Genomic DNA, 12,091 nt, shown 5'->3' with positions numbered 1-12,091 from the left:
AGTCTTTTTTCAGAGACTGTATTTCATGCTACTGAGCATGCTCAGGCACTTCCTGCATCAGAGACTAGGTCCGGTAATGAACTCTTTGGCCCTGGCCCTGATGTGGGGGTCCCATATAGACCACAGGGCATCAGGTGTCCTCCCAAATGGCTTGCAGAGGCCCACACCTATGACTTGTCACCGCATTATTGATGCTCAGACGATGACTGGTGAGGTGTTTGGGTCATGGCAGCCATGAGGTCATCATTGAAGTTGCGTTTCCAAATAGGACGCTAGTTATGCCACTCATGACGTGTCACTCTACTTTTGTCTCCAGGAGGTGCATTGTGGTTCACCCTGGTTTGGGGCGGACCCAGGTTATAAAAGGGGCTGGAGCCAACAAGGAGGTGCGCAGTCTTCTATTATGCTCCGAAAGAGCACACCTCCATGTGTTGAACCCATTGCGGCTTTAGGCCAGAGGTAGGCAGGGATCGGGTGGTGGATGCAGGCCACCACCACAGTTGGTAACGCAGAACGGTTAAGACCAGCTCCTGTCCTAACAGTCCTGCTTGTGCAGCCCAGTGGCATTAACAGGCCTGCTGCTGCTGATGCGCCTGCTGTCCACAGGTGTAGCCCCTACGCACACGGTCAGCGTACTCAATGGCCCCTGTGTTGTTAACAGGGAGTTCCTGGGCTGGGTGGGCATGTGGACCCTGTGACGCTAACAGGGCTCACAGTCTCCAGATCCGAATGGCGTCTAACTCGGTTCAGGCTACTATTAGTTTCATAGCCACACAGCTCTGTATCCTCCACCAAACCTTCAAGTTGCCAACCTCTCCTTTTCCAACTGGGAGCACGGTGGACACTGACTGCTGATGGGGATATATACCTTTCTCTTTCTTTTCTTATTAATTTTCGTTATATAGCGGTCACAGATTATATACCACTTTATCCAAATCTGCCAGTCCCACTGTAACAGATGTTGTTTCTTCAGCAAATGTTACAGTTGCTTAACCACCAAATCCACGGACCAAAACTTTTTTCCCCTTTCCAACACACCTGTTCCCCTTTCCAACAGCATCTGTCCTTTTTCAACTCATTTTGGGATATGACCAAAAGTGCAACTGTGCAGGGACACCGTACTCAACGCCATCTCAGCACAGCAGCCATCCCTCGGTCCCTCCGATGTGGACAAGTAAAAGACCATTTCCTCCTATCCATGACAAAGCGTTTAGATTCACTCTGTGCAGCACTGGTGTTTAGTGGACAAGTAGATCTAAGATTGCGTACCACATTCTGCAGATACTCCTGTATACGTGCGTCTATTTCTATGGCAGGAATTAGTTCGCCAAATTTTGTCTTGTACCGGGGATCTAACAGTGTGGCAACCCAGTATTCAGGATTAGTTCAAATTCATACAATCCGAGGGTCATGTAGGTAGTGCAGCAAGAAGGCGCTCATGTGTCTTGTGCATCCAGGAGGACCAAGTCCTTGGTGTGTTGGTGGCAGAGAGGTGAGAATCGTGCATCCTTCCTCTGCCCTCTCCCCCCAACCTCGCACAACCGAAATGTGAGCAAGCTCTCACTCATCTGCTGAGTCTTCCATGCCCATCGCCAGTTCGTCCTCCATTTCTTCATGGGCTCCTGCACTTTCATCAACACTTTTTGCTGATACTATGCGCCCTTGTTAATCCCTCTCCCTCACCATGACTGCCGCATAGGTGCCGCTGACCATCTGGACCTCGTAGATCTTGTTATCCCTTCCGCATATGACTCCTCCTGTACTTCCTCCCCTTCCTCTTGTCCCAACACCTGACTCCGAATAATAATTACAGTGTGCTCCATCATGTAGATGACCAGAATTGTCACGCTGAGAATGACATTGCCAGTGCTAAACATCTTCGTCGACATTTCAAAACTGTGTAGCAGGGTGCATAGGTCCTTGATCTGACACCACTCCAGCAGCGTGATCTGCACCACCTCTGGATCAAGTTATCCCAGGCTATATGTCTTACCGTATTTCAGCAGGGCTCTGCGGTGCTGCCACACACGCTGCAACATGTGCAGATTCCAATTCCTGCGTGTCGAAACATCGCATTTACGGCGTTTAACTGCCAGACCCTAAGACTTCCGGAGTGATGAAAGTTGTTGAGCTGCTGTGTGCGCACGATGGAAGTGAGCACATAGCGAGCGTGCCCACTGCACAAGGCCATGTAGGCCGTGATGGTGTTTTAAAAATTGCTGGCGAATTCGGTTCAACACGTGAGCCCTAAAAGGCACGTGTGTCACATTGCCCTGAGGATGGCCCGCAGCCAGGTTTGCATCATTGCCGCACACGGCTGTTAAGTCACCAACGGAGTCCGCTCCGTCAATTTGTACTCCGGTCGCCAGGTGACAACGTGTTCCTTTCATGAATAGTGCTGATGATGGGAGAGTAGTCGATGCCAGCGGCGCAGGTGGACGCAGGTTATGCTCACCCACTGGGCTGCATTACCTTGACAGATGCAGAATCTCTGGCTGAATGTAGCTGGTGGGTATCTCACAGATGAAATACCATCATTCAGCTACAACCAATGGGAAGACACCACACCCTTTTTTATGCCCATCCTGTCTGCAGACCACTGCCAGACATAGCTATGAACCTCTGGTTAATTTTACCCCCAGTTCAGTTTTATGATTTTGTGTGCTTGTTACCTGACTACTTTTCCTGCTTGCTGTTTATGTACCTTGTTGGCCGATACGCATTTCACCTCTGCTTGTTTTCTGATTCTTTCCTGGCCGTCCCATTCTGTTCCTGTTCCTCAATTAATGTTTTGACCCTGCCTGACTACTATTCTCTGTAATAGCGGTGTGACTCACATTTCCCATACATTTCAAAGTAAAACTTTGACCGCCTGATGGCATTGAGCTCTGCTGCCAGCATAGTAAGGAGGTGTGTGGTAGTCCTTGTGCGCAGTTGCAAGGAAGGGTGGCCTGACCACACAGGGTTTGCGCCAAGGTAGAGGACCCACACGAGGTTGAAGAGGCAGAAGCAGTGTATTAACTTCTACATACAGAACAAGGATTGAAACAACTCGTGGGGACGGCAAGACTTGTACAGCAGACCCTTCTCCATCTCTCACCATAGTTTGCCAGTGCCCAGTCAGTGACATGTAATGACCCTGTCTATGCTTACTGGTCCAAGTATCTGTGTTGAAATGCACCCTGTCGCACACAGATTTTCTCAAGGAAGTGGTGATGTTGTGTGCGACATGCTGGTGTACCGCGGGCATGCTTTTCTTGGAGAAGCAGTGGTGATTGGGCATCTGGTACTGGGGCACAGCGACAGACATAAGGTCTGTAAAATCCTGTGTGTCCACTACGCGTAAAGGAAGCATTTCGGTAGCCAACAGCTTACAGAGGGATAGAGTCAACCACTTAGCTTTGTCATGGGTCGCAGTAAGTGGCCTTTTATTTGACCACATCTGAGAGACAGAGATCTGGCTGCTGTCTGTAGACGGTGTTGAGTAGGGTGTCCCTGGAAAAATGCAGGTTTGTGAGAAAAGTGCAGGCGGAGACATGATGTTGCCTTCATCTTGCCTTCAGATCTGTTCATCTTGTATCATTTTTAAAAAACACAGCAAGCAAGGGTTACTCCAAGCGGAGTCTACCTTTTTTCCCCAAATTGGGCACACAGACACCCCATCAGTGGCAGGACTTGTGCCCTAGTTGCAAACAGGATGTTTTGATTTGCATCAAGCACATTCCAAATCCACAAGCATTTACTCTCCCCAGGATGACACAGGGGTAGTAAATTCCTTCTGGATCCATGACTTGTTCATTTTGATGAACGTCAGTCTGTCCACATTGTCACTGGACAGACGCGTGCGCTTATCTGTCAGCACACACCCAGCAGCACTGAAGACACGTTCAGAGACAACGCTGGCAGCTGGACACGACAAAATCTTCAAGGCGTAACTGGAGAGCTCTTGACATTTTTCTAGATTTGAAGCACAAAAGGAGCAAGGCTCCATTTGCAAAGTCATTGCATCGATGTTCATTTGGAGATACTCCTGTATCATCCTCTCCATCCGTTGACTATGTGACACACTTGATGTCTCTGGTGGCCTTGCAAAGGAGGGTCTAAAAAAATTATGAAAAGATTCCATAAAATTGCTGTTACCAGCACCAGATACGGTCCTACTGGTACGGGTAGACTGTTGGAGATGACGAGGCCGTCCCATGTTTGTCAAGTTACAACTGGGAGAATCACTCCCTTCACCTGCACGGTTGTTTGGTGGAAAAGCCGAGCTAAGATCGAGTAACAGCTTCTGCTGATACTCCTGCATACGTGCGTCCCTTTCTATGGGTGGAATTATGTCACAAAATTTGGACTTGTCCCGGGGATCTAATAGTGTGGCAAGCCAGTAGTCATCATCACTTCTAATTTTGACAATACGAGGGTCATGTTGGAGGTAGTGCAACAAGAAGGCACTCATGTGTCTTGCGCAGCCATGCGGACCAAGTCCACGCTGTGTTTGTGGCATAGAGGTGCTAACCGTTCTTTCTTCCTCTGTCATCTCCCCCCAACCTCTTTCAACTTAAATTTGACCAAGGTCCCCCTCATCAGCTGAGTCTTCCATGTCCATGGACAGTTCGTCCTCCATATCTTCATGTCCTCCTGCACCTTCCTCAACATCTCGCCTGCTACCATGCGCCCTTGTTGATCCCTGTCCCCCATGGTCCCATGCCTGCCGCGTTGGTGATGATGAACGTCTGGACCTTGGTGATGTTGTTGTGTCTTGCGCATATGAATCCTCCTGTAGTTCCTCCCCTTCCTGTTGTCCCACCCCCTTACTCCGAATAGTGTTTAGCGTGTGCTCCAGCATGTAAATGACTGTAATCGTCATGCTGATAATGGCATTGTCAGCGCTAAACATATTTGTCGCCATGTCGAAACTGTGCAGAAGGGTGCATAGGTCCGTGATCTGAGATCACTCCATCAGGGTGATCTGCCCCACCTCTGCATCTCGTTGGCCCAGGCTATACGTCATGACGTATTGCACCAGGGCTCTGCGGTGCTGCCACAGTCGCTGTAACATGTGGAGAGTTGAATTCCAGCGTGTCGCCACATCGCATTTCAGGCGATGAACTGGCAGGCCGAAAGACTTCTGGAGCGATGCAAGTCGCTCAGCTGCGGCGCTTGAACGGCGGAAGTGAGCACTGCAGACAGTTTCCGTGCCCTGGTCAGAAGGCCATCTAGGCCGGGATAGTGTGTTAAAAATTGCTGGACAACAAGGTTCAACACGTGAGCCATACAAGGCACGTGTGTCACCTTGCCCAGGCGAAGGGCCGCACCCAGGTTTGCAGCATTGTCGCACACGGCCTTACCAGGCTGCAGGTTGAGTGGAGACAACCATTTATTAAACTCGGACCGCAGAGCTGACCACAACTCCTCAGCTGTGTGACTCTTATTCCCAAGACATGTCAAGCTAAAGACCGCCTGATGCCGTTGCGCTCTGCTGCCAGCATAGTAATGAGGGGTGCGTGATTCCTTCTGCGCAGTGAGAACGCTGGTGGCCTGACCAGGCAGGCTTGGGGCGGAGGTGGAGGACCCAGATGAGGTGGAGGATGCAGAAGCAGTGGCGGAACTTGGACAGACAGAGGATTGACACACAAGTCGTGGGGACGGCAAGACTTGTGCAGCAGACCCTTCACCATCTATCACCATAGTTACCCAGTGCCCAGTCAGCGACATGTAACGTCCCTGTCCATGCTTACTGGTCCAAGTATCGGTGCTGAAATTCACCCGTTCACACACAGAGTTTCTCAAGGAAGCGGTGATATTGTGTGCGACATGCTGGTGTAGCGCGGGCACACCTTTCTTAGAGAAGTAGTGGCGACTAGGCATCTGGTACTGGGGCACAGCGACAGATATAAGGTCTCTAAAATCCTGTGTGTCCACTAGGCGGAAAGGCAGCATTTCTGTAGCCAACAGCTTACAGAGGGATAGAGTCAACCTCTTCGCTTTGTCATGGGTCGAAGGAAGTGGCCTTTTATTTGACCACATCTGAGGGACAGAGATCTGGCTGCTGTGTGTAGACGGTGTTGAGTAGGGTGTCCCTGGAAAAATGCAGCTTTGGGAGGAAAGTGCAGGCGGAGACATGATGTTGCCTTCATCCAAAGTTGGTGCTATCGATGTCTGAGAGAGCTGTACACACTCACTTGTTTCCCCTTCCAAACCAACTGACGACCTACCAAGCAAACTGCCTGTTGCGGTTACAGTGGTGGAAGTTGTGGGTGGAAAAACAGGTGTGACAGCTGTCCCCACAGTCCTAGAAGATGACGAGCGCGCGGATGCCCTGGAAGGGGCAGGCGGTGGATGGTTGGCTCCACTAGGCCGCATTGCAGCACGGTGAGCTTCCCACCAGGCCATATGATATTTATTCATGTGACGATTCATGGAAGAAGTTGTCAAACTGCTGAGGTTTTGACCTCTACTAAGATAACCATGGCAAATGTTACAGATCACATAATTTGGCCGATCTTTTTTTATGTCAAAAAAGGACCAGGCTAGGCAAGGCTTAGAGGCCATGCGACCTGTTGATCCACCCCGAATAATGCTCAGAGGCAGAGTGGTGGCTGAGGATGCAGTTGTAGACGTGCTACCAGTGCTCCGACTGTGTCCAGGAAGGCGCCAGGTTACTTCGACGTCGGTTGCATCCTCCTCCACCGCCTCTATTGACCTCCTCGAGTGTCTGACTGTGGGTTGACAGTAGGTGGGATCTAGAACTTCATCATCAATTGTTGTGTTTGCACTCCCCTCCCCCTCAGACCGAGTTTCTTCTTGCCCTGACCGAATATTTAAGTTGTCATCCCAATCGGGTATCTGCGTCTCATCTTCATCAGTATGTTCCTCATTGCCTATAACCACAGTTGTTGGAAAGGCAGCATTTTGGTAGCCAACAGTTTGCATTTTATGAAAGTCAACCTCCAAGCCATGTCATGCCCTTCTAAAAGCATGTATAACACAGCGAGGGGACTCCAACCACAGTCTCCCTCGTTGCCACTCACTGGGCCACACACACCCCACTTGACTGGCATCGGTTGAGCCCCCTTTTGAAAAAGAAAAAGATGCTTTGCATGAAGCACTCTCAAAAATACGCGTGCCTTTCCCGTCCCCTGGCTGACCCCGGGGAAGAAAAGTCCTCTGAGAGCCATGACTTGTTCATCTTGGTTCTTTTAGAAACACAGCGAGGGGACTCCAACCACAGTCTCCCTCGTTGCCACTCACTGGGCCACACACACCCCACTTGACTGGCATCGGTTGAGCCCCCTTTTGAAAAAGAAAAAGATGCTTTGCATGAAGCACTCTCAAAAATACGCGTGCCTTTCCCGTCCCCTGGCTGACCCCGGGGAAGAAAAGTCCTCTGAGAGCCATGACTTGTTCATCTTGGTTCTTTTAGAAACACAGCGAGGGGACTCCAACCACAGTCTCCCTCGTTGCCACTCACTGGGCCACACACACCCCACTTGACTGGCATCGGTTGAGCCCCCTTTTGAAAAAGAAAAAGATGCTTTGCATGAAGCACTCTCAAAAATACGCGTGCCTTTCCCGTCCCCTGGCTGACCCCGGGGAAGAAAAGTCCTCTGAGAGCCATGATGTGTTCATCTTGGTTCTTTTAGAAACACAGCGAGGGGACTCCAACCACAGTCTCCCTCGTTGCCACTCACTGGGCCACACACACCCCACTTGACTGGCATCGGTTGAGCCCCCTTTTGAAAAAGAAAAAGATGCTTTGCATGAAGCACTCTCAAAAATACGCGTGCCTTTCCCGTCCCCTGGCTGACCCCGGGGAAGAAAAGTCCTCTGAGAGCCATGACTTGTTCATCTTGGTTCTTTTAGAAACACAGCGAGGGGACTCCAACCACAGTCTCCCTCGTTGCCACTCACTGGGCCACACACACCCCACTTGACTGGCATCGGTTGAGCCCCCTTTTGAAAAAGAAAAAGATGCTTTGCATGAAGCACTCTCAAAAATACGCGTGCCTTTCCCGTCCCCTGGCTGACCCCGGGGAAGAAAAGTCCTCTGAGAGCCATGACTTGTTCATCTTGGTTCTTTTAGAAACACAGCGAGGGGACTCCAACCACAGTCTCCCTCGTTGCCACTCACTGGGCCACACACACCCCACTTGACTGGCATCGGTTGAGCCCCCTTTTGAAAAAGAAAAAGATGCTTTGCATGAAGCACTCTCAAAAATACGCGTGCCTTTCCCGTCCCCTGGCTGACCCCGGGGAAGAAAAGTCCTCTGAGAGCCATGACTTGTTCATCTTGGTTCTTTTAGAAACACAGCGAGGGGACTCCAACCACAGTCTCCCTCGTTGCCACTCACTGGGCCACACACACCCCACTTGACTGGCATCGGTTGAGCCCCCTTTTGAAAAAGAAAAAGATGCTTTGCATGAAGCACTCTCAAAAATACGCGTGCCTTTCCCGTCCCCTGGCTGACCCCGGGGAAGAAAAGTCCTCTGAGAGCCATGTCCACATTGTCAGTGGACAGACACGTGTGCTTATCTGCCAGCAGACCCACAGCAGCACTGAAGACAGGTTCCGAGAGAACGCTGGCTGCAGGACACGACAAGATCCCCAAGACGTACGTGGCGAGCTCAGGCAATTTATCAAGATTGGAAGCCAAGAATGAGCAGGGCTCAAGTTGCACAATAATGGCATGTTTCCTTGCATATACTCATATATCTGTGTGTCCTCCTCTTTTTCCTTGTCCAGCTCTTTTGTTTTCGCATGAGTATATGTCCTTGTCACTTTCCCATGTGTTGTGAGTTGTTTGTGACCTTTTGGACACCTTTGAGGGTGTTTTCTAGGTGTTTTTCTGTGTTTGTGATTGCCTGCCATTGTTTCCTATGCAGTTCGAGTTCGGTTCGTCGAACCGAACTCGAACGGGAGGTCCGTTCGGCGAACCAACCTCGAGCCGAACCGCGACCGGTTCGCTCATCTCTAACCACCACACTTTAAAACCTGTGATTCCTGCAAAGTAATGGCAATTAGAGACGAAATTTGACTGCCAGGAAAAAAAAAAAATTCGTAGTTCCGTTGGATATGGAAGCTAAAACATCCCGTCATTCGGCAACAAAGCCAAGAACTTCATGTATTGCAGTTGGATAGGGTATTATTTCAACACCAAGAAGAGACTGGTTTCACTGGGGATTGAACCCAGGACCTTCTGCGTGTTAAGCAGACGTGATGACCACTACACTATGATACCTGTGAAATACTGCAAAGCAATGGCAATTGGAGACGAGTTTGACCACCAGGGAAAAAAAAAAATAATCTTAGTTCTGTTGGTGATGGAAGCCAAAACATCCCATCATTCTGCAACAAAGCCAAGAACTTCATATATTGTAGTTTGATAGGGTATTATTTCAACACCAAGAACAGCCTGGTTTTACTGGGGATTAAACCCAGGACCTTCTACCTGTTTAACAGACATGATGACCACTACACTAAGAATCCTGATGAAAAGTTACTGTGTATTGGCTAGCAGAGCAGAATTGTGACTGACAGGGCCTTTTTATTGCTGAAGGAAAGTATTTTTGGTAATGAAACATTTCCAATTTTTATTACATATTTTACGAGTTTTATTCCTACAAAGGGATATTGCTTAAATTGAAGTTTACATTGAATGTGTTACTTTTTTCTACATAGTTTAGTCGTTTGCTTTTGTATTTATGGGAACTATATATTTTAAAACAAACAGATTGTTTTATAATATGGGATTATGTTTTCTGCTAAAATGTTCAATAAAAAAGAAACCCAAAATCGTAGTTCTCCTTGTGATAGAAGCCAAAATGTATTGTCATTTGGCAACGAAACCAAGAATTTCATACTTTACAGGTTGATAGGAAATTACTTCAACACCGAAAACAGATTGGTTTAACTGGGTATTGAATCCAGAACGTTCTGCATATGAAGCAGACTTGATGACCACCACACTTTAAAACCTGTGAAATCCTGCAAAGTAATGGCAATTAGAGACGAGTTTTGACTGCCAGGAAAAAAAAAAAATTCGTAGTTCTGTTGGTTATGGAAGCTAAAACATCCCGTCATTCGGCAACAAAGCCAAGAACTTCATGTATTGTAGTTGGATAAGGTATTATTTCAACACCAAGAACAGACTGGTTTTACTGGGGATTAAACCCAGGACTTTCTGCGTGTTAAGCAGACGTGATGACCACTACACTATGAATCTTAATGAAAAGTTACTGTCTATTGGCTAGCAGAGCAGAATTGTAACTGATGGGGCCTTTTTATTGCTGAAGAAAAGTGTTTTTGGTAATGAAACATTTACAATTTTTATTACATATTTTACCAGTTTTATTCCTACAAAGGGATATTGCTTAAATTGAAGTTTACATTGAATGTGTTACTTTTTTCTACACAGTTTAATCGTTTGCTTTTGTATTTATGGGAACTATAAATTTTGAAACAAACAGGATTGTTATAATATGGGATTATGTTTTCTGCTAAAATGTTCAATAAAAAAGAAACGCAAAATCGTAGTTCTCCATGTGATAGAAGCCAAAATGTATTGTCATTTGGCAACGAAACCAAGAATTTCATACTTTACAGGTTGATAGGAAATTACTTCAACACCGAAAACAGATTGGTTTCACTGGGTATTGAACCCAGAACGTTCTACATATGAAGCAGACTTGATGACCACCACACTATAAAACCTGTGATTACTGCAAAGTAATGGCAATTAGAGACGAAATTTGACTGCCAGGAAAAAAAAAAATTCGTAGTTCTGTTGGTTATTGAAGCTAAAACATCCCGTCATTCGGCAACAAAGCCAAGAACGTGATGTATTGCGGTTGGATAGGGTATTATTTCAACACCAAGAACAGACTGGTTTTTACTGGGGATTAAACCCAGGACCTTCTGCGTGTTAAGCAGACGTGATGACCACTACACTATAAAACCTGTGAAATCCTGTTGATAGCAAATTACTTCAACAGCGAAAACAGATTGGTTTCACTGGGGATTGAACCCAGGACCTTCTGCGTGTGAAGCAGACGTGATGACCACTACACTATGAAACCTGTGAAATCCTGCAAAGCAATGGCAATTGAAAACGAGTTTTGACAGCCAGGGGAAAAAACTATTAGTTCTGTTGGTGATGGAAGCCAAAACATCCCATCATTCGGCAACAAAGCCAAGAACTTCATATATTGTAGTTTGATAGGGTATTATTTCAACACCAAGAACAGATTGCTTTTACTGGGGATTGAACCAGTGTTAAGCAGATGTGATGACTACTACACTATGAAACCTTCTGGAAAGTTACTGTGTATTGGCAAGCAGAGCAGAATTGTAACTGATGGGGCCTTTTTATTGCTGAAGAAATGTGTTTTTGGTAATGAAACATTTACAATTTTTATTACATATTTTACCAGTTTTATTCCTACAAAGGGATATTGCTTAAATTGAAGTTTACATTGAATGTGTTACTTTTTTCTACACAATTTAATCGTTTGCTTTTGTATTTATGGGAACTATAAATTTTGAAACAAACAGGATTGTTATAATATGGGATTATGTTTTCTGCTAAAATGTTCAATAAAAAAGAAACGCAAAATCGTAGTTCTCCATGTGATAGAAGCCAAAATGTATTGTCATTTGGCAACGAAACCAAGAATTTCATACTTTACAGGTTGATAGGAAATTACTTCAACACCGAAAACAGATTGGTTTCACTGGGTATTGAACCCAGAACGTTCTGCATATGAAGCAGACTTGATGACCACCACACTTTAAAACCTGTGATTCCTGCAAAGTAATGGCAATTAGAGACGAAATTTGACTGCCAGGAAAAAAAAAAATTCGTAGTTCTGTTGGTTATGGAAGCTAAAACATCCCGTCATTCGGCAACAAAGCCAAGAACTTCATGTATTGCAGTTGGATAGGGTATTATTTCAACACCAAGAAGAGACTGGTTTCACTGGGGATTGAACCCAGGACCTTCTGCGTGTTAAGCAGACGTGATGACCACTACACTATGAAACCTGTGAAATCCTGCAAAACAATGGCAATTGGAGACGAGTTTTGACCGCCAGG

At 46.9% G+C, this 12,091-nt stretch overlaps 2 non-coding genes across 2 annotated transcripts; both read right to left on the bottom strand.

Moving 5' to 3' along the window:
• Positions 1 to 11,003: 11,003 nt before the first annotated feature.
• Positions 11,004 to 11,076, bottom strand: TRNAV-CAC (transfer RNA valine (anticodon CAC)). Its single transcript has one exon. It is a non-coding gene; the product is annotated as a tRNA-Val (tRNA).
• Positions 11,077 to 11,967: 891 nt separating this feature from the next.
• On the bottom strand, positions 11,968 to 12,040 carry TRNAV-AAC (transfer RNA valine (anticodon AAC)). Its single transcript has one exon. It is a non-coding gene; the product is annotated as a tRNA-Val (tRNA).
• Between the last annotated feature and the right edge of the window lie 51 nt (positions 12,041 to 12,091).

Source organism: Anomaloglossus baeobatrachus, chromosome 2, assembly GCF_048569485.1.
Source record: "Anomaloglossus baeobatrachus isolate aAnoBae1 chromosome 2, aAnoBae1.hap1, whole genome shotgun sequence".
Classification (NCBI taxonomy): domain Eukaryota; kingdom Metazoa; phylum Chordata; class Amphibia; order Anura; family Aromobatidae; genus Anomaloglossus; species Anomaloglossus baeobatrachus.
The sequence above is the reverse complement of the archived record's forward strand: the minus strand, read 5'-3'. Positions and strand labels throughout refer to the sequence as shown.